The sequence below is a fragment of the Lucilia sericata genome, unplaced genomic scaffold (genome assembly GCF_015586225.1).
Source record: "Lucilia sericata isolate MDLA Ls3-8-SP2 unplaced genomic scaffold, ASM1558622v1 Contig000189F_arrow, whole genome shotgun sequence".
In the NCBI taxonomy this organism is placed as follows: domain Eukaryota; kingdom Metazoa; phylum Arthropoda; class Insecta; order Diptera; family Calliphoridae; genus Lucilia; species Lucilia sericata.
In genome coordinates, this window is record NW_023994217.1 from 488,905 (window position 1) to 513,276 (window position 24,372).

General features: G+C 31.8%; 1 protein-coding gene and 2 pseudogenes across 1 annotated transcript in view; 1 reads left to right on the top strand and 2 right to left on the bottom strand.

The window, feature by feature from the left end:
- Positions 1-24,372, top strand: part of LOC119601780 (glutamate receptor ionotropic, kainate 1-like) — a 405,267-nt gene that overhangs the window by 356,912 nt on the left and 23,983 nt on the right. The window lies entirely within an intron of this gene.
- Positions 11,593-12,237, bottom strand: LOC119601777 (annotated as a pseudogene).
- Positions 18,762-19,406, bottom strand: LOC119601778 (annotated as a pseudogene).

The following is a 24,372-nucleotide window of genomic DNA, read 5'->3' on the forward strand; positions in this document are numbered from 1 at the left end:
GATGATTTTTGGAAGTGGACCTTACATGGGAGCTATGACCAATTGTGGACCGACTGAGATCTACGTTAGTAGTATGATTTCTATTCCTATTATATTTGTATGTACAAAATTTTGTGTTGATACCGATATATTTGAGGGAGTTGGATCAATTGTTATGAGTTACATTTATAATACTAAAGAACATGATATATAATTCTCATAGTATATCGTCGCCCGGGTGTTTAAGTGCTCTATACGCCATTTTGACAATTTTGAGTTAAGGACGCCACTATAGGCTTTTTCAAATTTTTCAAATCTGCAATCCGTTTTCGGCTATCTCGTCTGGTTGCTGAGATATAGCGTTTCTGGTTTGCTCTATATCCATCAAAACAGAACTTTTTTGTGTCATTTTGCTCTATAAGCCAATTAATGGCATATAGAGCAAAATTTCAATACAAAATCTTGAAATTGATTTGTGCTGAAAATTTTGCTCAATATAGAGTTAAAATTGTTTAATACTAATATTTTTTAATATATTCTTCTGTTATAAGTAATTATTTGGAGTTCTTCTTAATGTATAGAATACTGTTGTATTTTACAAATAAAACTAAATAAATACATATCGCTCATATACTACAAGATCAGCATAATCGAAAAAGTCGTCTTAAGAAAAATTGATTTGAATATTTAATGAGTAAAATTAAAATTTTAATCTGTTTCTCATCTATGTTGAAATTTAAAGTAAAGAATAATGTTCTAATTTACTTTCATTTAGATGCATTCCAGAAATATTTTTGTATGTACATTACTTTTTTGGACGGAAAAATACCACAGCACTACCTTATAGCCAATACTGTTCTGATAATAAAAGGCAATTTTTGTCAGACCATTTACAGGTCAAAAGTATTATTCAAAAATTTTCTGAGCCTGGTCATTCACAAATCCAAGAAGTCGATTGCGTTGACAGTGCTTTAGACAAATATATGAAACGTTTAGAAATTCATAGTATTTTGTCACTCGTTAATTATTTGAAAAATTTTAAAACAAATAAGATTAAACTTAAGATTGTAGAAATGCAATTTTTAGATTTTAAGAATTTTTCTAAGATATCTAACCAATTACATTTCTCGGTTCTTCCATTTACTAAAATAAAACTTCTTCAATATAACCAAAATAATTTATTTACAATAAAATTTAAAAACTCAATTTTGCAGCCTACTTTCTAAACAGCAAATATAATAAAAAAGGTTCCCGAAATCAATTACCAACACCGTTAAATATTTTTGAAACAGATTTAAGTATCGTTAGGAGAAAAGAAAAAATTCAAAATGAAAAAATTACTGATTTAAAATTGTTATTTAGGTTAGGTTAGGTTGATAGGAGGATGTATGCTACATCAAATCCGAAGAAATACACCTAGGCCACTATCGGGCCTGTTGTGCTCTCCAATTCAAGAAAGAAAAAAAAAAAAAAAAATTGTTCACTGAATGCATTATTTTTCCATGTTCAGAAACTCAGTTTCCTGGACGTAATTCCTAAGAATCTTCCAATCGGTGTTGGTTAAGAATGTTATTTCCGGAATAACATCACTTCCAAGATACTTGGATCTAACTTCGACGATTGCCTGACAATGGCAAAGAAAGTGCTCCAGAGTTTCACTGTCCTCTCCACATGCTCTACATTCGTCTGAATCCGCACGTCCAAGACGAGAAGATTTCTCGTCTTGCTCTCATCAGGGTCACCCCATAGAATCTTTGTGGTTCTACCCACCGTTTCATTATTCCAAGAGGCCTTATGGGATTCTCTCATCCATATTTTTAATTCAGCTTTTGTTGCGTCGAATGGTTTTGCGTTTGTCAGGTTAACTACATCGAGCTCTTACATAAAGCTATTACATTCGCCCTTTCGTTGCCGACTACTCCCGAGTGGCCTGGTACCCATATGATATGAACCTTACCTCTGGGAGAGTATTCAGTTAAAGCTTTCTTACAATCCAATACGGTCTTAGATTTAATTCTATCACCTGATATCGCACAAATTGCCTTCTGGCTGTCGGTAAATATATTAAGCCCTGTGGGCGCCACTGGTATTTGCTCTAATGTTCCGCTTGACCAAGACATTCTATCTGGGATTAGCGTTTCAAAGTTTCCGACATATTCAGTGTCTGGTATGCGATCAGGCACGTTCGATGAATGTGTATAACCTTCCAATGTGTCCAGTATACATTGATGACGTGTCCTATAACCGTTTTTGGCCAGTTCGCCTAAAGTAGTAAAGTATTGTTATTTAGTTTTATATCTGAAACAGACAAAAATTATTACTTAACTCAAATAAATTGAAATGTTAATTTTTTATTTGTCATATTCTATAATAACATTATAAATAGTTTTTATTTTTGTAAATAAATAAATTTTTTTTTGTTAACAATTTTAAGTGTGTTTTATTGCTTTTCTAAAAATTTTTCAAAAATAAATTCATTGATTCTCAATTTCATAAAAACAACTTACTCTCAAAAGAGGAACACAAACCAAATAAATTTTCTCACACAAATTCTTAAAAAAATATACGTCCCCTAAAAATCAACTTGCAATTTTCCACAGAAAATTTTCTTCCCAAAAACAAATCCTCCCAAAAACTTACTCCCAAAAAATTTCTCTAGTAATTTCTCATTAAAATTTCAATTTGAGAAAATCTTAATTTAGGTTGCATATTTAAACATTGAGCCATTTTATAATTTTAAAAGAATTCTATATTGCCTCCATGTTAAAAATTAAAAACCACAAAAAATTGTCTACCTGTTAAACAATTTTTGTTTGGGCTTTTAACATTATTACATATGTATGTATGTATTATTATACATTCTCAATTTTCAGTAAAAAATAATTTCTTCCCTTCTGCAAGTTCACAATTTTATAAAAAACTACTTACATCCTCAAATTTCATAAAAATATTTTCTTCTTCATTGAAAACAAAAACAACTATTGCTTTCCCATTTCATTTTCTTCTTCATTGAAAACAAAATCAATAATTGCCCTTTCATTTCATTTTCTGCCTTCCCATTTCATCCAAATATATTTAATTTAAAAAAAAACTCAATAAGATGTTTCTCTATTAACACTAATACAAACAACTTAAAAAGAGAGGAAACAAAACATACCACACAATTTACATAAAATTATAAAACTCAAAATTAAATCTTCTCACACAAATTCTAAAAAAAATCCTCCCAAAAAATGCATCCCAAAAAGTCATCCCATATGCCAGAAACCCAATAGATATACTACTTATTTAGACCAATTTTGGGTTATATAAAACATCTTTACATCGAATATCACTTCCCGACACTTTCCGAATGAAATTTGGTAGGAAGATTTACGTTCCTATAAATGTTTCTTATATAAAATTTCATAACTGTTCACGAATTTTTAAGTCAGCAATGATCGTTAAAGTAATTTTCTTATGGACCGATCCTCAATACATTTGGTAGAGAGATTTTAACTCGTAAGCCAGTAATAAGCTTTCATTTCATTTTCTTAAGGGGATCTTATATGGCGGTCAATCATATGCAGCTTCTCACAAAAGTCAGTAGAGAGGTTCTGGTTCGTAAGAAACTTGTCGAATTTCATATCTATACTCGTACTTTTAAGCCAGTAATGAGCATTAAATTAATTATCTGAAGGGGATCTTATAGGTAAGGTAATTATGGACCGATCCACATGGTTAACAGATTTTGGTTCGCAAGGAACTTCTTGGGTGGAATTTCATCGCTTTACTCGTATTTTTAAGCCACTAATGATCGTTTAAGTAATGTTTTGAAGGGGACCTTATATGGGGGGTAGGGTAAATTATGGACCGATCCACATAAAGTTTGATAGAGAAGTTTCGGCCCTACATGCTAAATTTCATGTTTCTAGGTTCAATATTATAAAAAATTCGAAAAGTACCTTTTGCAGAAGGAAAAAGTACCAAAAAAAAACCTTTTTATGTGTTCTGACCTAATCCGGGCTCTACATACATAATTTCATGTTTCTAGGTTCAATATTATAGAAAATTCAAAAAGTACCTTTTGTAGAACGAAAAAGTACCAAAAAGTCCCTTTTTATAGGTTCTTACCTAGTCAAGGTCCTACATGCTAAATTTCATGTTTCTATGTTCAATATTATAGAAAATTCAAAAAATGCCTTTTGTAGAACAAAAAATTACCAAAATGTCCCCTTTTATGTGTTCTGGCCTAATCCGGGCTCTACATACTTAATTTCATGTTTCTTGGTTCAATATTAAAGAAAATTCAAAAAGTACCTTTTGTAGAAGGAAAAAGTACCAAAAAGGCCCCTTTTATGTGTTCTGGCCTAATCCGGGCTCTACGTACTTAATTTCATGTTTCTATGTTCAATATTATAGAAAATACAAAAAGTACTTTAGTAGAACGAAAAAGTACCACAAAGTCCCTTTTTATAGGTTCTTACCTAGTCAAGGTCCTACATGCTAAATTTCATGTTTCTATGTTCAATATTATAGAAAACTCAAAAGGTACCTTTTGTAGAACGAAATAGTACCAAAGGCCCCTTTAAGAGGACTTTGTATGGGAGCTATGACCAATTATGGTCCGATCGTAAAAAAATTCTACAGTAACATTAATGTATATAACGACAAAACTTTGGCTAAATTCTGTATCTATATTATTATTTGGTAATGAATATTGTGTACTTAACCCATTTACGGTCGCTGTGCCAATTTGGGAACACTTAATTTTTAAGGCTGTATTAAAAAAAGGTTAACTCTGGTTTATTTATTTTTGCATTACTGAGTAGAGGAAAGTGCTCAGAATAAATATAAAATAAAACAATTTAACTAAATTCATTGTTATTGTTGTAATAATCTATTAAACTTCAGTGGCCAAAAATATACTAAAAACATGTTATAAAATAAATTTGTTATAATTTTTTAAACAAAGTATGCCAGTTATTAATTTGAAACAGACGGTCTAAAAATAATCTGATAACATAGTAATGCCCGTGTCTGCCATTTCACTCTGTTTCTAGTTTCTGTGACAGCTCTAAGCCGTTAAAAAACGCGAGCTACATAAAAACGGAAATTCCCTCTAATGTCCAAATTATTAATATTTTTTAGCATTTTTTTTACGTTTCTGCTTTTTTGCATTGTTGAAAATAAATATACCTTGAAGTTTCAAAAATTTAACTTGTACTTTTTGATTGGCTGTAAATGGGTTAAGTGATTTTCTGGAGGGGACCTGGTATGGGAGCTATGACCAAATATGGACCGATCGTGAAAAAATTGTATAGTGTCATTTATGTATATAAGAGCAATATTTGTGCTAAATGTATGGATATCAATATTTGGCAATGAGTTATGTGTAAGATACCCACCATCAAACCGTATGTCATAAAAGGAATGCTCCCCTAACATCATGATCACTCATTAATTTAACTGATCGTTTTTCATAAAAATTTTAGACCGATGCGCTGTAATCGCATTTTACCGAACTTTCCGCTTGAAATTCAGTAGGAAGATTTAAGTTTCCATAAACGTTTCTTATATCAAATTTCATAAATGTTCACGTATTTTTAAGCCAGAAATGAAAATGGACCGTTTAAATGATTTTCGGTTGGGGACCTTGTATGGAAGCTATGACTAATTATGGACCGATCGGAAAAAAATTACGGTTATCACGGTAATATTTTTGTATATAAGAGCAATACTTGTACCAAATTGTATATGGATATCTTAATTTAGTAATGAGTTAGTTGCGTTAAAGTGATTTTTGTATCGATATTTCAATTTAGAAATGAGTTATGTGCTTTTAAGTGATTTTCGGGAAGGGGCCTTGTATGGGAGCTATGACCAAATATGGATCCATCATGAAAAATTTTAAATGTGTGTATTCAAACGGAAGTTATTAACAAAAAACTTAATTTCCGGGAATATGTACATTTGTATGGTAGGTATATGAAATTGTGGACCGATTCCGCCAATTTTCAACAATAATAAAGCACTTGTATAGAAACAAATGTGTGATGATTTTCATGGAGTTATATTGCACAGTTTTTGTGAAAATTACATTAGAATATGTAAAAAATGCTTAATTTTTTCGGAGTTTTTTCAAATTTAGATTTTTCCGATGAAAATCGATTTTGCTCATTTTCAATACCAAACTGCCTAGGACAATAATAGATATTTTGAATGAATTTCGTTAATTTCTGTTGATTCGTGTTAGCGTGAGAATGTTTTATACAGACAGACGGACATAGCTTGATCGACTCAGAATTTCATAAGGTCATTGTTGGGTCTCAAATGAATATTTCTGGGTGTTACATACGAAATGACAAAGTTATATATACCCTCTATCACCACTGATGGTGGTGGAGGGTATAAAAAGGGGACTTTCTGGTACTTTCTCGTTCTTCAACTGGTACTTTTTGAATTTTCTATAATATTGAACCTAGAAACATATAACTAGGCATTTACAGCCCGGAGTAAATAAGAACCTATAAAAGAGGTCCGCTTGGTACTTTTTCGTTCTTCAGCTGGTATTTGTTGAGTTTTCCCAGTAAAATATTTTCAAATTTTGGTAATGAGTATTGTAGGTAACGTAGTTATTTCACACATTTTTTGGTAATGAGTGGTGTTTAGTAATATAATTACAGTAATGTGAACATCCAATATAATGAACTATCCCCTACTGTGAACAGTTTTTTATATGGGCTCTCTAAATAGTGAACAAAGTTTAATGGCTCTAAATAGTAAACAATTTTTTTAACTTTTGGAGATTTTTTAATTTGTATAAGCATTTATTTTTAATTTTGGGATCCCCGAATTAATAAATACCATAGTATGACATTATTTTAATGGTATTTAATGCTAGTAGCTTTATGCGGTAGGTTCGTGAATTTATTTTTAAAATTAGTGATGTCTAAAAACAGTCGAAAGTTGTTATCCTTAAATGAAAAATGCGAAATTTTGGAATATTTAAAAAAGGATCGAGTGTTACAGTGTAAGTAAAAAGTATAAAGTTGCAAAATCAACGATATGTTCAATAAAAAATAAAAAAAGACAATATTTTGAAATGTGTGAACAATACGTTTGAAAAAATCGCTCTATAAGTGGTTTATTTGCATGCGGAATAAAAGCTTCCCTGTAAGTGGGTTGATGTTTAAAGAGAAAGCCAAACAAATTCACAAAACCATAAGTGAAAACGGAAATGACTTCAATGTTCTTACCTAGTCAAGGTCCTACATGCTAAATTTCATGTTTCTATGTTCAATATTATAGAAAATTCAAAAAGTACTCTTTGTAGAACGAAAAAGCACCGAAAAATCCCCTTTTATGTGTTCTCGCCTAATCAGAGTTCTACCTACTTAATTTCATGTTTCTATGTTCAATATTAGAGAAAATTCAAAAAGTACCTTTTGTAGAACGAAAAAGTACCAAAAAGTCCTCTTTTATGTGTTCTGACCTAATCCGGGGTCTTCATACTTAATTTTATGTTTTTATAGGTTATTTCCTAATCAAGGCCTACATGCTAAATTTCATGTTTCTAGGTTCAATATTATAAAAAAATCAAAAAGTACCTTTTGTAGAAGGAAAAAGTACCAAAAAGTCCATTTTTCTAGGTTCTTACCTAGTCAAGGATATACGTGTAAATTTCATGTTTCTATATTCAATATTAAAGAAAATTCAAAAAGTACTTTTTGTGGAACCAAAAAGTACCAAAAAGTCCCCTTTTATGTGTTCTGGCCTAATCCGAGCTCTACATACTTAATTTCATATTTCTAGGTTCAATATTATAGAAAATACAAAAAGTACCTTTTGTAGAACGAAAAAGTACCAAAAATACCCTTTTTATAGGTTATTACCTAATCAAGGCCGTTCTGCTAAATTTCATGTTTCTAGGTTTAATATATTATAGAAAATTCCAAAACTACCTTTTGTAGAACGAAAAAGTACCACAAAGTCCCTTTTTATAGGTTCTTACCTAGTCAAGGTCCTACATGCTAAATTTCATGTTTCTAAGCTCAATATTATAGAAAATTCAAAAAGTACCTTTTGTATAACAAACAAGTAAGAAAGTATAGTCGGGCGTGGCCGACCATATGATACCCTACACCAGTTATGAATATTAAATGTGATTTATTTTTCATAATAAAGCATTTATCTTCAATATCCCCTTGTTCCGATACATTTAAGCATTTTATGGATGAAAAACTAATTTTCTGAAAGAGGCTTTATATGGGGGCTAGGGGCAAATATGGACCAAGCCCGATAAAATTTTTTGAATATATTTATATTTACATAATATTTTATTGTGCTGAATTTCATCGCGATATTTGTGTTTATAAGTTAATTTGGGACATTCAAGTAATTTTCTGAAGGGGACTTTGTATGGGAGCTAGGGTCAAATGAGGCCCGATCTTTATGAAATTTGGCAGGGTTATCAAGACTTCTATAAAACTTAGTTGTGCCGTATTTTATCGATATATCTGTATATTTAACATAATTATGAGATCAGAAGCCCTTTTCGGGGGGTTCTGTTCTATGGGGGCTAGGTGAAATAATGGACCGATTTTAACCATTTTCAATAGGCTTCGTCCTTAGGTCAAAGAAAACGTGCGTGCCAAATTTCATCCAATTACCTTGAAAATTGCGACCTGTACCTTGCGCACAAGGTTTACATGGACAGCCAGACGGACGGACATAGCTTAATCGACTCAGAAAACGATTCTAAGCCGATTGGTATACTTTAAGGTGGATATAGGACGAATATTTTTATATGTTACAAACATCAGCACAAATCCAATATACCCTCCCCACTAAAGTGGTGTAGGGTATAAAAAGTACCAAAAAGCCCCCTTTTATAGGTTCTCAACTAGTCAAGGCCCTACATGCTAAATTTCATATTTCTAGGTTCAATATTATAGAAAATTCAAAAAGTACCTTTTGTAGAACGAAAAGTACCAAAAAGTCCCCTTTAATGTGTTCTCGCTCAATGCAGGCTCTACATATTTAATTTCATGTTTCTAGCCAATAACAACGTGTCGTGATGTTCATTCTTTGCTTTGTGTTTATAAACATGAATTACAATAACAAATAACAAAAAATTTACCGTTTTGTTTTTGTTTGTTTATTGTTTTGTATAAACATGCCGATTGGGCTGATTTTAAATAGCGTGGGCCGATTGGGCTGATTTTAAATAGCGTTCTTTTCAATCGTATTTCCAAAAGAATTATTTAAAATTCGGATCTCGCAGATATCTGGGGTCATCTGAAAACTGATTTCAACATACACACAGACAGACAGACGGACATGGCTAAATCGACTACGCTTTCTATAAGGATCCAGAATATATATACTTTATAGGGTCGGAAAATTATATTATAGAAATTACAAACGGAATGACAAACTTATATATACCCTTCTCACGAAGGTGAAGGGTATAACAATAATCTGTGACTAAATTCATCGAATTATCTTCTGTATTTTCTGAGAAAACTACTTAAGAATTGGGAAAATCGTTATTTTTTTCGAGGTGGTCTGAAAATTTTACTCATAACTTTTTACATCGTGAACCGATTTTCAATAAGAAACTGTACCGGATAATAAAGAATGTTTTAGGTGAATTTCGTGAATTTCTATTGCTTCATTTTAACGTGAGCGTGTTTTAGGCAGATAGACAGAGAGACGGACATAGCTAAATCAACTCAGAGTTTCATAAGGACCCAGAATATATATACTTTGTTGGGTCTTAAATTTCTTGGTGTTACACACGGAACGACAAACTTATATATACCCTCTATCACCACTGATGGTGGTAATTTTTTTCGAGGTAGTCTGAAATTTGTACTCATAACTTTTTAAGTTGTGAACTGATTTTTCTAATTTTCAATAAAGAAATGCTTAGGATACCATTGAATATTTTCAGTGACTTTGGTTGATTTCATTTGCTTAGTATTAACGTGAGCGTCTTTTAACCAGACAGACAGACAGACGGAGATGGCTAAATCGACTCAAAATTTCATAAGGGCCTGGAATATATATATATATATATATATATATATATATATATATATATATATACTTTGTTGGGTGTCACAGGAATATTTCTGGGTGTTACACACGGAATGACAAACTAATGTATACTCTCTATCACCACTGATGGTGGTGGAGGGTATAAAAACATGTTCAAGTAATTTGAACAATAATAATGCGTAATAAGTAAAGGAAAACCAATACAAGAACCTATACCATCAAAAAAGATGGGGGTATATTGATTTTATCATTCCGTTTGCAACACATCGAAATATTTGTCATAGACCCACAAAAGTCGATCTAGCCATGTCCGTCCGTCTGTCCGTCTGTCTGTTGAAAACACGATAGAGACCGAACGGAATGAGCTAGAGGGTTGAACCAGAAATATTCTCTATAGGCAAGGTATGTTCGGTATTGAAAATGGGCCATATTGGTCCACGTTTTGGGATAGCCCCCATACAAAGTGTAACTATAGCCATGAAATTTAACATCAATAAGTTTTATATGAGATAAAAACTCCCTGCCAAATTTTATGGCATACGGTTTGATGATGGGTATATGAGGTCTTAAATAAGAAAAACCTCAAGATTTAAACAGCTCAAATCTGTTACAATTTCAAGATTTATTGAACATTACAAACGCCATTTTCTTTTATATTTTTATAGCTTCCTAAGATATGCTTTAGCGACATTTAATAATTTACATGCATGCATGTGTGTGAAAGATATACCCTTATTATGTATGTCGTTGTCGACACAAAGTCGCGTCGACGACTTAAAAATGGTATTTGCATTGTCGTTATCGATAACAATTGACTGCTGTTGACAATAATTTGCAATTTTGTAAGGCGCTTTAAAGTCAATGTCGTGTTGAATCGACAATGTCGTGTTGTCGACACGGGATTTGGCGACGACTCTTACAAAAATTTAAAATTGGTGTCGGTAAATTTAATAAAATAAAGTTTGAATTAATTAAAAATGGAGAAAAAAATAAAAATTACCAACGGAAAGCAATTTGAAACCCTAATGTCGGAACTGGAAAAAAATCCATGCTTGGCAAAGGGGTTTAGTAGAGGCACAAATCCAACTAATTTTAAAAACGATTGGGAACAAATCGCAGTTAAGCTGAACTCTATTCGGCCACCTATTTCAGATAGCGATTGTTGGCAAAAGGTAATCAATAAATTTATTTTATTTAATTTTTTTAATGCGCAATATATTTTTAGGTGTGGAGAGATTTTAAATGTAAAGTGAAAAAGAAATTGGCTCAGAATAAAGCCAAAGTAAACGCAACGGGCGGCGGAACGTTTAAACAATTTTCACTATCACCATTGGAAGAAGCAAAAAAAAAAAAAAATATTCAGTGAAATCTCTAATACTATGACCGATATAAAAAATGCCATGAAAGAGTCAAGTTGGTATCAGCGAAAGCTGTGGGAGATTGAACAAAAAAAATTAAAATGATGGAAAGGCAACACCAAAGGGACGAGCAATTATTTGAATTTGAAATGAAACTAAAGAAGATTAAAATGGAAATAAAAACAAAAGAATTGGAGGTCTTAGATTTTAATTATTTCTTCCTTTATTATTTTTTATAAAAATGAATTTTTATCTAGTTTTTAATATACATTATAATAAAAAGACTGAATTTCATTTACAGAAAACTTGCTTTTATTTGTTCTCTTATCTCTGAAGCTTCAGTATTTTGTGAATTTTCGGTGTGATCAACTTCAAAATTATCACTCATATTTTCCGAATTATTTATAATCCCCGAGTCGTTTCCAATATCAGTGTGATATTCTATACATACGTTATATAATGCCGCACAAACGTTTACAATTTTTGTTGCTTTTGCAGGTTTATAATGAAGCTGGCGAGCTCCAAGTAAACAGCGAAAACGATTTTTAAGAACATCAATTGTTCTTTCTACAATATTTCTGGTCTTAGCATGTTTGTTGTTGAATAGTGCTTCAGCACTGCCTTCTGTAGTGGACCGATAAGGTGTCATTAAATATGGCTCAAGAGGGTAGCCAGCATCACCTACATGTATTAAAAATATTTTTTTTTTTACAAAATCCAATAAGAATATTATTCACAATATGACTTTTTTTAATATTACCTAAAAGCCAACAATTTCTCTCACCAGCATCGTAACGTTGACGTAGAACTCATGAGATGGTCCAGCATATCGAGCATCTAAAAATCTAATTCTCATTTTGTGATCACAAATCTAAAAGAATTATAAATATTATCAATTATTATGAACATGTCAAAATTTATCTTACTATCATGGCGTTTAGGCTAAAAAATCCATTCCTATTGTAATAAAGATTTTGAAACTCTTTACTAGGAGCTAAAATTTTAATGTGCGTTCCATCTACGCAGCCAATAACTCCCGGAAATCCAGTTTTCTCAAAAAACACTAATTTAGCTTCAGCCTTTTCTTCTTCTGTCATCTTAAATTTAATAAATAGTGGGCATATGACCCTTTGCAAAATGTCTAAAGTCTCTTCCAAAACTAAAGAAGTTGTGGATTGTGATAATCCAAGATTGAAGTCATTGCCAACACTTAACTGGTACGATCCTTGCGCCAAAAACCGCAATGTCGTTGCGTGTTGGATATAAAGGTTGATCGTATTCCACTCTTCATTAAGGGCTCTATTTTTTCCAAAACAAATTTAAACGCCGATTTGTTTAAGCGAAAATATTCAACAAATCTGTAATAAAATAAAATTTAAGTACCTTTTTCGATTTTGGAAATACTCACCAGCTTATAGGAAAATGTTGATTACGTACTTACTATCCGGCAATTTAAAGATTTCCGATCTTTGCCTCAAGATTTTTCTTTGAAGCTTTAGGTTTTTTTTATTTTCTCCGTCACTTGAACTTTCACATTCCGACATAAAAAACATTTTTGATACAGATAAAATTCAAATAAAATGCAACAAATGTCACGAAATTAATAGAGATGATATTTATTTAATTTAAATTATCGATAACATGTCGACATCAACGCAACAGCCTTAGAAAATACCGAAATAGCGTCGACGTGATGTCGACTTGAAGTGACAACGACTACAAATTGATAACGTCGTCGACAACGACATACATAATAAGGGTGAATATTGTTCTACACAAATTGATAATGCAACTAGTTAAATACGGTTAAAGTGATTTTCGGGGCAGGACCTAGTATGGGGGATATGACCAATTATAGACCGATCGTAAAAAATTCTTTAAGTAACATTTCTGTACATAAAAGCTCTATTTCAGTCAATTTTTGTATATATATCGTAATTTAGTAATAAGTAATCTGTGTTTAAGTGATTTTCGGAAGGGAACCTTGTATGGGACCGATCGTGCAAAAATCTTGAAATATAATACTTGTGCCAAATTTTGTATCAATAGCTTTATTTGGTAAAGAGTAATGTGTGTTTAATAGATTTTCGTAAGAGGACTTTGTATGGGAGCTATGACCAATTATGGTTCGATCGTAAAAAAATTCTACAGTAACATTAATGTATATTACGACAAAACTTTGGCTAAATTCTGTATCTATATTATTATTTGGTAACGAATATTGTGTACTTAAGTGATTTTCTGGAGGAGACCTTGTATGGGAGCTATGACCAAATATGGACCGATCGTGAAAAAATTGTATAGTTTAATTTATGTATATAAGAGCAATATTTGTGCTAAATGTATGGATATCAATATTTGGCAATGAGTTATGTGTAAGAGTGTTATATTCGGCTATGCCGAATTTCAAATACCCACCATCAAACCGTATGTCATAAAAGGAATGCTCCCCTAACATCATGATTACTCATTAATTTAACTGATCGTTTTTCATAAAATTTTTTAGACCGATTTTAGTTCATATAAACATGTTTACATCGAATAGCATCGCTGTAATCGCATTTTACCGAACTTTCCGCTTGAAATTCGGTAGGAAGATTTAAGTTTCCATAAACGTTTCTTATATCAAATTTCATAAATGTTCACGTATTTTTAAGCCAGAAATGAAAATGGACCGTTTAAATGATTTTCGGTTGGGGACCTTGTATGGAAGCTATGACTAATTATGGACCGATCGGAAAAAAATTACGGTTATCACGGTAATATTTTTGTATATAAGAGCAATACTTGTACCAAATTGTATATGGATATCTTAATTTAGTAATGAGTTAGTTGCGTTAAAGTGATTTTCTGGAGGGGACCTTGTATGGGAGACAGGACAAATTATGGACCGATCGGAAAAAATTTTCACAGTAACATTTCTGTATATAAGAGCAATACTTGCACCAAATTTTGTATCGATATTTCAATTTAGAAATGAGTTATGTGCTTTTAAGTGATTTTCGGGAAGGGACCTTGTATGGGAGCTATGACCAAATATGGACCCATCATGAAAAATTTTAAAATAACATTTCTGTATACAAAGGTAATATGTGTGTATTCAAACGGAAGTTATTAACAAAAAACTTAATTTCCGGGAATATGTACATTTGTATGGTAGGTATATGAAATTGTGGACCGATTCCACCAATTTTCAGCAATAATAAAGCACTTGTATAGAAACAAATGTGTGATGATTTTCATGGAGTTATATTGCACAGTTTTTGTGAAAATTACATTAGAATATGTAAAAAATGCTTAATTTTTTCGGAGTTTTTTCAAATTTAGATTTTTCCGATGTAAATCGATTTTGCTCATTTTCAATACCAAACTGCCTAGGACAATAATAGATATTTTGGGTGAATTTCGTTAATTTCTGTTGATTCGTGTTAGCGTGAGAATGTTTTATACAGACAGACGGACGGACATAGCTTGATCGACTCAGAATTTCATAAGGTCATTGTTGGGTCTCAGATGAATATTTCTGGGTGTTACATACGGAATGACAAAGTTATATATACCCTCTATAACCACTGATGGTGGTGGAGGGTATGAAAAGGGGACTTTCTGGTACTTTCTCGTTCTTCAACTGGTACTTTTTGAATTTTCTATAATATTGAACCTAGAAACATATAACTAGGCATTTACAGCCCGGAGTAAATAAGAACCTATAAAAGAGGTCCGCTTGGTACTTTTTCGTTCTTCAGCTGGTATTTGTTGAGTTTTCGCAGTAAAATATTTTCAAATTTTGGTAATGAGTATTGTAGGTAATGTAGTTATTTAGAAAAGGATCGAGTGTTACAGTGTTAAGTAAAAAGTATAAAGTTGCAAAATCAACGATATGTTCAATAAAAAAATAAAAAAAGACAATGTTTTGAAATTTGTGAACAATACGTTTATGGACCAGGAAAACGCAAAACATTACGATCTTCAGAGCTTCCAAAAATGGAAAAATCGCTCTATAAGTGGTTTATTTGCATGCGGAATAAAAACCTCCATGTAAGTGGGTTGATGTTGAAAGAGAAAGCCAAACAAATTCACAGAAACATAAGTGAAAACGGAAATGACTTCAATGTTCTTACCTAGTCAAGGTTCTACATGCTAAATTTCATGTTTCTATGTTCAATATTATAGAAAATTCAAAAAATGCCTTTTGTAGAACGAAAAATTACCAAAAAGTCCCGTTTTATGTGTTCTCGCCTAATCAGAGTTCTACCTACTTAATTTCATGTTTCTATGTTCAATATTAGAGAAAATTCAAAAAGTACCTTTTGTAGAACGAAAAAGTACCAAAAAGTCCTCTTTTATGTGTTCTGACCTAATCCGGGCTCTACATACATAATTTTATTTTTTTATAGGTTATTTCCTAATCAAGGCCTACATGCTAAATTTCATGTTTCGAGGTTCAATATTATAAAAAATTCAAAAAGTACCTTTTGTAAAAGGAAAAAGTACCAAAAATTCACCTTTAATGTATTCTACCTAATCCGGGCTCTACATACTTAATTTCATGTTTCTATATTCAATATTAGAGAAATTTCAAAAAGTACCTTTTGTAGAACGAAAAAGTACCAAAAAGTCCCTTTTTATGGGTTCTGGCCTAATCCGGGCTCTACATACTTAATTTCATGTTTATTGGTTCAATATTAAAGAAAATTCAAAAAGTACCTTTTGTAGAACGAAAAGTACCCTTTAATGTGTTCTCGCTTAATGCAGGCTCTACATACTTAATTTCATGTTTCTAGCCAATAACAACGTAACGTGATGTTCATTCTTTGCTTTGTGTTTATAAACATGAATTACAATAACAAATAACAAAAAAATTACCGTTTTGTGCACGAAAAATGTAAATTTTTCATGAAATTTTCAGAGGTGGTCTCGGATTTTTACTCCTATCTTCATTATTTATGGGCCGATTGGGCTGATTTTAAATATTGTTCTATTCGGTCGTATTTCCAAAAGAATTATTTAAAATTCGGATCTCGCAGATATCTGGGGTCTTCTGAAAACTGATTTTAACATACACACAGACAGACAGACAGACGGACATGGCTAAATCGACTACGCTTTCTATAAGGATCCAGAATATATATACTTTATAGGGTCGGAAAATTATATTATAGAAATTACAAACGGAATGACAAACTTATATATACCCTTCTCACGAAGGTGAAGGGTATAACAATAATCTGTGACTAAATTCATCGAATTATCTTCTGTATTTTCTGAGAAAACTACTTAAGAATTGGGAAAATCGTTATTTTTTTCGAGGTGGTCTGAAATTTTTACTCATAACTTTTTACATCGTGAACCGATTTTCAATAAGAAACTGTACCGGATAATAAAGAATGTTTTAGGTGAATTTCGTGAATTTCTATTGCTTCATTTTAACGTGAGCGTGTTTTAGGCAGATAGACAGAGAGACGGACATAGCTAAATCAACTCAGAGTTTCATAAGGACCCAGAATATATATACTTTGTTGGGTCTTAAATTTCTTGGTGTTACACACGGAACGACAAACTTATATATACCCTCTATCACCACTGATGGTGGTAATTTTTTTCGAGGTAGTCTGAAATTTGTACTCATAACTTTTTAAGTTGTGAACTGATTTTTCTGATTTTCAATAAAGAAATGCTTAGGATACCATTGAATATTTTCAGTGACTTTGGTTGATTTCATTTGCTTAGTATTAACGTGAGCGTCTTTTAACCAGACAGACAGACAGACGGAGATGGCTAAATCGACTCAAAATTTCATAAGGGCCTGGAATATATATATATATATATATATATATATATATATATATATATATATACTTTGTTGGGTGTCACAGGAATATTTCTGGGTGTTACACACGGAATGACAAACTAATGTATACTCTCTATCACCACTGATGGTGGTGGAGGGTATAAAAACATGTTCAAGTAATTTGAACAATAATAATGCGTAATAAGTAAAGGAAAACCAATACAAGAACCTATACCATCAAAAAGATGGGGGTATATTGATTTTATCATTCCGTTTGCAACACATCGAAATATTTGTCATAGACCCACAAAAGTCGATCTAGCCATGTCCGTCCGTCTGTCCGTCTGTCTGTTGAAAACACGATAGAGACCGAACGGAATGAGCTAGAGGGTTGAACCAGAAATATTCTCTATAGGCAAGGTATGTTCGGTATTGAAAATGGGCCATATTGGTCCACGTTTTGGGATAGCCCCCATACAAAGTGTAACTATAGCCATGAAATTTAACATCAATAAGTTTTATATGAGATAAAAACTCCCTGCCAAATTTTATGGCATACGGTTTGATGATGGGTATATGAGGTCTTAAATAAGAAAAACCTCAAGATTTAAACAGCTCAAATCTGTTACAATTTCAAGATTTATTGAACATTACAAACGCCATTTTCTTTTATATTTTTATAGCTTCCTAAGATATGCTTTAGCGACATTTAATAATTTACATGCATGCATGTGTGTGAAAGATATACCCTTATTATGTATGTCGTTGTCGACACAAAGTCGCGTCGACGACTTAAAAATGGTATTTGCATTGTCGTTATCGATAACAATTGACTGCTGTTGACAATAATTTGCAATTTTGTAAGGCGCTTTAAAGTCAATGTCGTGTTGAATCGACAATGTCGTGTTGTCGACACGGGATTTGGCGACGACTCTTACAAAAATTTAAAATTGGTGTCGGTAAATTTAATAAAATAAAGTTTGAATTAATTAAAAATGGAGAAAAAAATAAAAATTACCAACGGAAAGCAATTTGAAACCCTAATGTCGGAACTGGAAAAAAATCCATGCTTGGCAAAGGGGTTTAGTAGAGGCACAAATCCAACTAATTTTAAAAACGATTGGGAACAAATCGCAGTTAAGCTGAACTCTATTCGGCCACCTATTTCAGATAGCGATTGTTGGCAAAAGGTAATCAATAAATTTATTTTATTTAATTTTTTTAATGCGCAATATATTTTTAGGTGTGGAGAGATTTTAAATGTAAAGTGAAAAAGAAATTGGCTCAGAATAAAGCCGAAGTAAACGCAACGGGCGGCGGAACGTTTAAACAATTTTCACTATCACCATTGGAAGAAGCAAAAAAAAAAAAAAAAATATTCAGTGAAATCTCTAATACTATGACCGATATAAAAAATGCCATGAAAGAGTCAAGTTGGTATCAGCGAAAGCTGTGGGAGATTGAACAAAAAAAATTAAAATGATGGAAAGGCAACACCAAAGGGACGAGCAATTATTTGAATTTGAAATGAAACTAAAGAAGATTAAAATGGAAATAAAAACAAAAGAATTGGAGGTCTTAGATTTTAATTATTTCTTCCTTTATTATTTTTTATAAAAATGAATTTTTATCTAGTTTTTAATATACATTATAATAAAAAGACTGAATTTCATTTACAGAAAACTTGCTTTTATTTGTTCTCTTATCTCTGAAGCTTCAGTATTTTGTGAATTTTCGGTGTGATCAACTTCAAAATTATCACTCATATTTTCCGAATTATTTATAATCCCCGAGTCGTTTCCAATATCAGTGTGATATTCTATACATACGTTATATAATGCCGCACAAACGTTTACAATTTTTGTTGCTTTTGCAGGTTTATAATGAAGCTGGCGAGCTCCAAGTAAACAGCGAAAACGATTTTTAAGAACATCAATTGTTCTTTCTACAATATTTCTGGTCTTAGCATGTTTGTTGTTGAATAGTGCTTCAGCACTGCCTTCTGTAGTGGACCGATAAGGTGTCATTAAATATGGCTCAAGAGGGTAGCCAGCATCACCTACATGTATTAAAAATATTTTTTTTTTTACAAAATCCAATAAGAATATTATTCACAATATGACTTTTTTTAATATTACCTAAAAGCCAACAATTTCTCTCACCAGCATCGTAACGTTGACGTAGAACTCATGAGATGGTCCAGCATATCGAGCATCTAAAAATCTAATTCTCATTTTGTGATCACAAATCTAAAAGAATTATAAATATTATCAATTATTATGAACATGTCAAAATTTATCTTACTATCATGGCGTTTAGGCTAAAAAATCCATTCCTATTGTAATAAAGATTTTGAAACTCTTTACTAGGAGCTAAAATTTTAATGTGCGTTCCATCTACGCAGCCAATAACTCCCGGAAATCCAGTTTTCTCAAAAAACTCTAATTTAGCTTCAGCCTTTTCTACTTCTGTCATCTTAAATTTAATAAATAGTGGGCATATGACCCTTTGCAAAATGTCTAAAGTCTCTTCCAAAACTAAAGAAGTTGTGGATTGTGATAATCCAAGATTGAAGTCATTGCCAACACTTAACTGGTACGATCCTTGCGCCAAAAACCGCAATGTCGTTGCGTGTTGGATATAAAGGTTGATCGTATTCCACTCTTCATTAAGGGCTCTATTTTTTCCAAAACAAATTTAAACGCCGATTTGTTTAAGCGAAAATATTCAACAAATCTGTAATAAAATAAAATTTAAGTACCTTTTTCGATTTTGGAAATACTCACCAGCTTATAAGAAAATGTTGATTACGTACTTACTATCCGGCAATTTAAAGATTTCCGATCTTTGCCTCAAGATTTTTCTTTGAAGCTTTAGGTTTTTTTTATTTTCTCCGTCACTTGAACTTTCACTTTCCGACATAAAAAACATTTTTGATACAGATAAAATTCAAATAAAATGCAACAAATGTCACGAAATTAATAGAGATGATATTTATTTAATTTAAATTATCGATAACATGTCGACATCAACGCAACAGCCTTAGAAAATACCGAAATAGCGTCGACGTGATGTCGACGTCGATTTGAAGTGACAACGACTACAAATTGATAACGTCGTCGACAACGACATACATAATAAGGGTGAATATTGTTCTACACAAATTGATAATGCAACTAGTTAAATACGGTTAAAGTGATTTTCGGGGCAGGACCTAGTATGGGGGATATGACCAATTATAGACCGTTCAAAAAAAATTCTTTAAGTAACATTTCTGTACATAAAAGCTCTATTTCAGTAAATTTTTGTATATATATCGTAATTTAGTAATAAGTAATCTGTGTTTAAGTGATTTTCGGAAGGGAACCTTGTATGGGACCGATCGTGCAAAAATCTTGAAATATAATACTTGTGCCAAATTTTGTATCAATAGCTTTATTTGGTAAAGAGTAATGTGTGTTTAATAGATTTTCGTAAGAGGACTTTGTAAGGGAGCTATGACCAATTATGGTCCGATCGTAAAAAAATTCTACAGTAACATTAATGTATATTACGACAAAACTTTGGCTAAATTCTGTATCTATATTATTATTTGGTAACGAATATTGTGTACTTAAGTGATTTTCTGGAGGAGACCTTGTATGGGAGCTATGACCAAATAAGGACCGATCGTGAAAAAATTGTATAGTTTCATTTATGTATATAAGAGCAATATTTGTGCTAAATGTATGGATATCAATATTTGGCAATGAGTTATGTGTAAGAGTGTTATATTCGGCTATGCCGAATTTCAAATACCCACCATCAAACCGTATGTCATAAAAGGAATGCTCCCCTAACATCATGATTACTCATTAATTTAACTGATCGTTTTTCATAAAATTTTTTAGACCGATTTTAGTTCATATAAACATGTTTACATCGAATAGCATCGCTGTAATCGCATTTTACCGAACTTTCCGCTTGAAATTCGGTAGGAAGATTTAAGTTTCCATAAACGTTTCTTATATCAAATTTCATAAATGTTCACGTATTTTTAAGCCAGAAATGAAAATGGACCGTTTAAATGATTTTCGGTTGGGGACCTTGTATGGAAGCTATGACTAATTATGGACCGATCGGAAAAAAATTACGGTTATCACGGTAATATTTTTGTATATAAGAGCAATACTTGTACCAAATTGTATATGGATATCTTAATTTAGTAATGAGTTAGTTGCGTTAAAGTGATTTTCTGGAGGGGACCTTGTATGGGAGACAGGACAAATTATGGACCGATCGGAAAAAATTTTCACAGTAACATTTCTGTATATAAGAGCAATACTTGCACCAAATTTTGTATCGATATTTCAATTTAGAAATGAGTTATGTGCTTTTAAGTGATTTTCGGGAAGGGACCTTGTATGGGAGCTATGACCAAATATGGACCCATCATGAAAAATTTTAAAATAACATTTCTGTATACAAAGGTAATATGTGTGTATTCAAACGGAAGTTATTAACAAAAAACTTAATTTCCGGGAATATGTACATTTGTATGGTAGGTATATGAAATTGTGGACCGATTCCGCCAATTTTCAACAATAATAAAGCACTTGTATAGAAACAAATGTGTGATGATTTTCATGGAGTTATATTGCACAGTTTTTGTGAAAATTACATTAGAATATGTAAAAAATGCTTAATTTTTTCGGAGTTTTTTCAAATTTAGATTTTTCCGATGTAAATCGATTTTGCTCATTTTCAATACCAAACTGCCTAGGACAATAATAGATATTTTGGGTGAATTTCGTTAATTTCTGTTGATTCGTGTTAGCGTGAGAATGTTTTATACAGACAGACGGACGGACATAGCTTGATCGACTCAGAATTTCATAAGGTCATTGTTGGGTCTCAGATGAATATTTCTGGGTGTTACATACGGAATGACAAAGTTATATATACCCTCTATAACCACTGATGGTGGTGGAGGGTATGAAAAGGGGACTTTCTGGTACTTTCTCGTTCTTCAACTGGTACTTTTTGAATTTTCTATAATATTGAACCTAGAAACATATAACTAGGCATTTACAGCCCGGAGTAAATAAGAACCTATAAAAGAGGTCCGCTTGGTACTTTTTCGTTCTTCAGCTGGTATTTGTTGAGTTTTCGCAGTAAAATATTTTCAAATTTTGGTAATGAGTATTGTAGGTAATGTAGTTATTTAGAAAAGGATCGAGTGTTACAGTGTTAAGTAAAAAGTATAAAGTTGCAAAATCAACGATATGTTCAATAAAAAAATAAAAAAAGACAATGTTTTGAAATTTGTGAACAATACGTTTATGGACCAGGAAAACGCAAAACATTACGATCTTCAGAGCTTCCAAAAATGGAAAAATCGCTCTATAAGTGGTTTATTTGCATGCGGAATAAAAACCTCCATGTAAGTGGGTTGATGTTGAAAGAGAAAGCCAAACAAATTCACAGAAACATAAGTGAAAACGGAAATGACTTCAATGTTCTTACCTAGTCAAGGTTCTACATGCTAAATTTCATGTTTCTATGTTCAATATTATAGAAAATTCAAAAAATGCCTTTTGTAGAACGAAAAATTACCAAAAAGTCCCGTTTTATGTGTTCTCGCCTAATCAGAGTTCTACCTACTTAATTTCATGTTTCTATGTTCAATATTAGAGAAAATTCAAAAAGTACCTTTTGTAGAACGAAAAAGTACCAAAAAGTCCTTTTTTTATGTGTTCTGACCTAATCCGGGCTCTACATACATAATTTTATGTTTTTATAGGTTATTTCCTAATCAAGGCCTACATGCTAAATTTCATGTTTCGAGGTTCAATATTATAAAAAATTCAAAAAGTACCTTTTGTAAAAGGAAAAAGTACCAAAAATTCACCTTTAATGTATTCTACCTAATCCGGGCTCTACATACTTAATTTCATGTTTCTATATTCAATATTAGAGAAATTTCAAAAAGTACCTTTTGTAGAACGAAAAAGTACCAAAAAGTCCCTTTTATGGGTTCTGGCCTAATCCGGGCTCTACATACTTAATTTCATGTTTATTGGTTCAATATTAAAGAAAATTCAAAAAGTACCTTTTGTAGAACGAAAAGTACCCTTTAATGTGTTCTCGCTTAATGCAGGCTCTACATACTTAATTTCATGTTTCTAGCCAATAACAACGTAACGTGATGTTCATTCTTTGCTTTGTGTTTATAAACATGAATTACAATAACAAATAACAAAAAAATTACCGTTTTGTTTTTGTTTGTTTATTGTTTTGTATAAACATGCACGAAAAATGTAAATTTTTCATGAAATTTTCAGAGGTGGTCTCGGATTTTTACTCCTATCTTCATTATTTATGGGCCGATTGGGCTGATTTTAAATATTGTTCTATTCGGTCGTATTTCCAAAAGAATTATTTAAAATTCGGATCTCGCAGATATCTGGGGTCTTCTGAAAACTGATTTTAACATACACACAGACAGACAGACAGACGGACATGGCTAAATCGACTACGCTTTCTATAAGGATCCAGAATATATATACTTTATAGGGTCGGAAAATTATATTATAGAAATTACAAACGGAATGACAAACTTATATATACCCTTCTCACGAAGGTGAAGGGTATAACAATAATCTGTGACAAAATTCATCGAATTATCTTCTGTATTTTCTGAGAAAACTACTTAAGAATTGGGAAAATCGTTATTTTTTTCGAGGTGGTCTGAAATTTTTACTCATAATTTTTTACATCGTGAACCGATTTTCAATAAGAAACTGTACCGGATAATAAAGAATGTTTTAGATGAATTTCGTGAATTTCTATTGCTTCATTTTAACGTGAGCGTGTTTTAGGCAGATAGACAGAGAGACGGACATAGCTAAATCAACTCAGAATTTCATAAGGACCCAGAATATATGTATATACTTTGTTGGGTCTTAAATGAATATTTCTTGGTGTTACACACGGAACGACAAACTTATATATACCCTCTATCAACACTGATGGTGGTAATTTTTTTCGAGGTAGTCTGAAATTTTTACTCATAACTTTTTAAGTTGTGAACTGATTTTGCTGATATAAATATATATATATATATATATATATATATATATATATATATATATATATATATATATATATATATATATATATATATATATATATACTTTGTTGGGTCTCAGAGGAATATTT